Below are 6,000 nucleotides of genomic sequence, written 5' to 3'. Positions count from 1 at the left end.
CGTTGGATCCATATTCCTGATCGTTGAGGCACTCTAAAACTATTAGGCTGTTTTGCTCTCTGATGCCCGTGGACCGAGAGAACGTAGAATAACGGAGCGATCGTGTCGCTCCGGAGCCCGAGCGAAAAAATTCTAAGTCCCCGTTCGTGTCGCTCCGGAGCCCGAGCGAAAAAATTCTAAGTCCCCGTTCGTGTCGCTCCGGAACCGAATGTCGACGGAACGAAATGACAACGGTAGATCCTTATTCCTGGTGCTCGTGGCTCTCTAAAACCATACACTTGTTCTCCTCTGTCTCTTACCTGTGTCGAGATAATCGAGAATCATGGAGCGTTCGTGTCGCTCCGGAACCGAAAGTCGTCGGTTCGAAACGAGAACGTTGGATCCATATTCCTGATCGTTGAGGCACTCTAAAACTATTAGGCTGTTTTGCTCTCTGATGCCCGTGGACCGAGAGAACGTAGAATAACGGAGCGATCGTGTCGCTCCGGAGCCCGAGCGAAAAAATTCTAAGTCCCCGTTCGTGTCGCTCCGGAGCCCGAGCGAAAAAATTCTAAGTCCCCGTTCGTGTCGCTCCGGAACCGAATGTCGACGGAACGAAATGACAACGGTAGATCCTTATTCCTGGTGCTCGTGGCTCTCTAAAACCATACACTTGTTCTCCTCTGTCTCTTACCTGTGTCGAGATAATCGAGAATCATGGAGCGTTCGTGTCGCTCCGGAACCGAAAGTCGTCGGTTCGAAACGAGAACGTTGGATCCATATTCCTGATCGTTGAGGCACTCTAAAACTATTAGGCTGTTTTGCTCTCTGATGCCCGTGGACCGAGAGAACGTAGAATAACGGAGCGATCGTGTCGCTCCGGAGCCCGAGCGAAAAAATTCTAAGTCCCCGTTCGTGTCGCTCCGGAGCCCGAGCGAAAAAATTCTAAGTCCCCGTTCGTGTCGCTCCGGAACCGAATGTCGACGGAACGAAATGACAACGGTAGATCCTTATTCCTGGTGCTCGTGGCTCTCTAAAACCATACACTTGTTCTCCTCTGTCTCTTACCTGTGTCGAGATAATCGAGAATCATGGAGCGTTCGTGTCGCTCCGGAACCGAAAGTCGTCGGTTCGAAACGAGAACGTTGGATCCATATTCCTGATCGTTGAGGCACTCTAAAACTATTAGGCTGTTTTGCTCTCTGATGCCCGTGGACCGAGAGAACGTAGAATAACGGAGCGATCGTGTCGCTCCGGAGCCCGAGCGAAAAAATTCTAAGTCCCCGTTCGTGTCGCTCCGGAGCCCGAGCGAAAAAATTCTAAGTCCCCGTTCGTGTCGCTCCGGAACCGAATGTCGACGGAACGAAATGACAACGGTAGATCCTTATTCCTGGTGCTCGTGGCTCTCTAAAACCATACACTTGTTCTCCTCTGTCTCTTACCTGTGTCGAGATAATCGAGAATCATGGAGCGTTCGTGTCGCTTCGGAACCGAAAGTCGTCGGTTCGAAACGAGAACGTTAGATCCATATTCCTGATCGTTGAGGCACTCTAAAACTATTAGGCTGTTTTGCTCTCTGATGCCCGTGGACCGAGAGAACGTAGAATAACGGAGCGATCGTGTCGCTCCGGAGCCCGAGCGAAAAAATTCTAAGTCCCCGTTCGTGTCGCTCCGGAGCCCGAGCGAAAAAATTCTAAGTCCCCGTTCGTGTCGCTCCGGAACCGAATGTCGACGGAACGAAATGACAACGGTAGATCCTTATTCCTGGTGCTCGTGGCTCTCTAAAACCATACACTTGTTCTCCTCTGTCTCTTACCTGTGTCGAGATAATCGAGAATCATGGAGCGTTCGTGTCGCTCCGGAACCGAAAGTCGTCGGTTCGAAACGAGAACGTTAGATCCATATTCCTGATCGTTGAGGCACTCTAAAACTATTAGGCTGTTTTGCTCTCTGATGCCCGTGGACCGAGAGAACGTAGAATAACGGAGCGATCGTGTCGCTCCGGAGCCCGAGCGAAAAAATTCTAAGTCCCCGTTCGTGTCGCTCCGGAGCCCGAGCGAAAAAATTCTAAGTCCCCGTTCGTGTCGCTCCGGAACCGAATGTCGACGGAACGAAATGACAACGGTAGATCCTTATTCCTGGTGCTCGTGGCTCTCTAAAACCATACACTTGTTCTCCTCTGTCTCTTACCTGTGTCGAGATAATCGAGAATCATGGAGCGTTCGTGTCGCTCCGGAACCGAAAGTCGTCGGTTCGAAACGAGAACGTTAGATCCATATTCCTGATCGTTGAGGCACTCTAAAACTATTAGGCTGTTTTGCTCTCTGATGCCCGTGGACCGAGAGAACGTAGAATAACGGAGCGATCGTGTCGCTCCGGAGCCCGAGCGAAAAAATTCTAAGTCCCCGTTCGTGTCGCTCCGGAGCCCGAGCGAAAAAATTCTAAGTCCCCGTTCGTGTCGCTCCGGAACCGAATGTCGACGGAACGAAATGACAACGGTAGATCCTTATTCCTGGTGCTCGTGGCTCTCTAAAACCATACACTTGTTCTCCTCTGTCTCTTACCTGTGTCGAGATAATCGAGAATCATGGAGCGTTCGTGTCGCTCCGGAACCGAAAGTCGTCGGTTCGAAACGAGAACGTTGGATCCATATTCCTGATCGTTGAGGCACTCTAAAACTATGAGGCTGTTTTGCTCTCTGATGCCCGTGGACCGAGAGAACGTAGAATAACGGAGCGATCGTGTCGCTCCGGAGCCCGAGCGAAAAAATTCTAAGTCCCCGTTCGTGTCGCTCCGGAGCCCGAGCGAAAAAATTCTAAGTCCCCGTTCGTGTCGCTCCGGAACCGAATGTCGACGGAACGAAATGACAACGGTAGATCCTTATTCCTGGTGCTCGTGGCTCTCTAAAACCATACACTTGTTCTCCTCTGTCTCTTACCTGTGTCGAGATAATCGAGAATCATGGAGCGTTCGTGTCGCTCCGGAACCGAAAGTCGTCGGTTCGAAACGAGAACGTTAGATCCATATTCCTGATCGTTGAGGCACTCTAAAACTATTAGGCTGTTTTGCTCTCTGATGCCCGTGGACCGAGAGAACGTAGAATAACGGAGCGATCGTGTCGCTCCGGAGCCCGAGCGAAAAAATTCTAAGTCCCCGTTCGTGTCGCTCCGGAGCCCGAGCGAAAAAATTCTAAGTCCCCGTTCGTGTCGCTCCGGAACCGAATGTCGACGGAACGAAATGACAACGGTAGATCCTTATTCCTGGTGCTCGTGGCTCTCTAAAACCATACACTTGTTCTCCTCTGTCTCTTACCTGTGTCGAGATAATCGAGAATCATGGAGCGTTCGTGTCGCTCCGGAACCGAAAGTCGTCGGTTCGAAACGAGAACGTTAGATCCATATTCCTGATCGTTGAGGCACTCTAAAACTATTAGGCTGTTTTGCTCTCTGATGCCCGTGGACCGAGAGAACGTAGAATAACGGAGCGATCGTGTCGCTCCGGAGCCCGAGCGAAAAAATTCTAAGTCCCCGTTCGTGTCGCTCCGGAGCCCGAGCGAAAAAATTCTAAGTCCCCGTTCGTGTCGCTCCGGAACCGAATGTCGACGGAACGAAATGACAACGGTAGATCCTTATTCCTGGTGCTCGTGGCTCTCTAAAACCATACACTTGTTCTCCTCTGTCTCTTACCTGTGTCGAGATAATCGAGAATCATGGAGCGTTCGTGTCGCTCCGGAACCGAAAGTCGTCGGTTCGAAACGAGAACGTTAGATCCATATTCCTGATCGTTGAGGCACTCTAAAACTATTAGGCTGTTTTGCTCTCTGATGCCCGTGGACCGAGAGAACGTAGAATAACGGAGCGATCGTGTCGCTCCGGAGCCCGAGCGAAAAAATTCTAAGTCCCCGTTCGTGTCGCTCCGGAGCCCGAGCGAAAAAATTCTAAGTCCCCGTTCGTGTCGCTCCGGAACCGAATGTCGACGGAACGAAATGACAACGGTAGATCCTTATTCCTGGTGCACGTGGCTCTCTAAAACCATACACTTGTTCTCCTCTGTCTCTTACCTGTGTCGAGATAATCGAGAATCATGGAGCGTTCGTGTCGCTCCGGAACCGAAAGTCGTCGGTTCGAAACGAGAACGTTGGATCCATATTCCTGATCGTTGAGGCACTCTAAAACTATTAGGCTGTTTTGCTCTCTGATGCCCGTGGACCGAGAGAACGTAGAATAACGGAGCGATCGTGTCGCTCCGGAGCCCGAGCGAAAAAATTCTAAGTCCCCGTTCGTGTCGCTCCGGAGCCCGAGCGAAAAAATTCTAAGTCCCCGTTCGTGTCGCTCCGGAACCGAATGTCGACGGAACGAAATGACAACGGTAGATCCTTATTCCTGGTGCTCGTGGCTCTCTAAAACCATACACTTGTCCTCCTCTGTCTCTTACCTGTGTCGAGATAATCGAGAATCATGGAGCGTTCGTGTCGCTCCGGAACCGAAAGTCGTCGGTTCGAAACGAGAACGTTGGATCCATATTCCTGATCGTTGAGGCACTCTAAAACTATTAGGCTGTTTTGCTCTCTGATGCCCGTGGACCGAGAGAACGTAGAATAACGGAGCGATCGTGTCGCTCCGGAGCCCGAGCGAAAAAATTCTAAGTCCCCGTTCGTGTCGCTCCGGAGCCCGAGCGAAAAAATTCTAAGTCCCCGTTCGTGTCGCTCCGGAACCGAATGTCGACGGAACGAAATGACAACGGTAGATCCTTATTCCTGGTGCTCGTGGCTCTCTAAAACCATACACTTGTTCTCCTCTGTCTCTTACCTGTGTCGAGATAATCGAGAATCATGGAGCGTTCGTGTCGCTCCGGAACCGAAAGTCGTCGGTTCGAAACGAGAACGTTGGATCCATATTCCTGATCGTTGAGGCACTCTAAAACTATTAGGCTGTTTTGCTCTCTGATGCCCGTGGACCGAGAGAACGTAGAATAACGGAGCGATCGTGTCGCTCCGGAGCCCGAGCGAGAAAATTCTAAGTCCCCGTTCGTGTCGCTCCGGAGCCCGAGCGAAAAAATTCTAAGTCCCCGTTCGTGTCGCTCCGGAACCGAATGTCGACGGAACGAAATGACAACGGTAGATCCTTATTCCTGGTGCTCGTGGCTCTCTAAAACCATACACTTGTTCTCCTCTGTCTCTTACCTGTGTCGAGATAATCGAGAATCATGGAGCGTTCGTGTCGCTCCGGAACCGAAAGTCGTCGGTTCGAAACGAGAACGTTGGATCCATATTCCTGATCGTTGAGGCACTCTAAAACTATTAGGCTGTTTTGCTCTCTGATGCCCGTGGACCGAGAGAACGTAGAATAACGGAGCGATCGTGTCGCTCCGGAGCCCGAGCGAAAAAATTCTAAGTCCCCGTTCGTGTCGCTCCGGAGCCCGAGCGAAAAAATTCTAAGTCCCCGTTCGTGTCGCTCCGGAACCGAATGTCGACGGAACGAAATGACAACGGTAGATCCTTATTCCTGGTGCTCGTGGCTCTCTAAAACCATACACTTGTTCTCCTCTGTCTCTTACCTGTGTCGAGATAATCGAGAATCATGGAGCGTTCGTGTCGCTCCGGAACCGAAAGTCGTCGGTTCGAAACGAGAACGTTAGATCCATATTCCTGATCGTTGAGGCACTCTAAAACTATTAGGCTGTTTTGCTCTCTGATGCCCGTGGACCGAGAGAACGTAGAATAACGGAGCGATCGTGTCGCTCCGGAGCCCGAGCGAAAAAATTCTAAGTCCCCGTTCGTGTCGCTCCGGAGCCCGAGCGAAAAAATTCTACGTCCCCGTTCGTGTCGCTCCGGAACCGAATGTCGACGGAACGAAATGACAACGGTAGATCCTTATTCCTGGTGCTCGTGGCTCTCTAAAACCATACACTTGTTCTCCTCTGTCTCTTACCTGTGTCGAGATAATCGAGAATCATGGAGCGTTCGTGTCGCTCCGGAACCGAAAGTCGTCGGTTCGAAACGAGAACGTTGGATCCATATTC

This window comes from Calliopsis andreniformis, unplaced genomic scaffold (assembly GCF_051401765.1).
Source record: "Calliopsis andreniformis isolate RMS-2024a unplaced genomic scaffold, iyCalAndr_principal scaffold0386, whole genome shotgun sequence".
In the NCBI taxonomy this organism is placed as follows: domain Eukaryota; kingdom Metazoa; phylum Arthropoda; class Insecta; order Hymenoptera; family Andrenidae; genus Calliopsis; species Calliopsis andreniformis.
Note: the sequence above shows the minus strand (reverse complement) of the source record.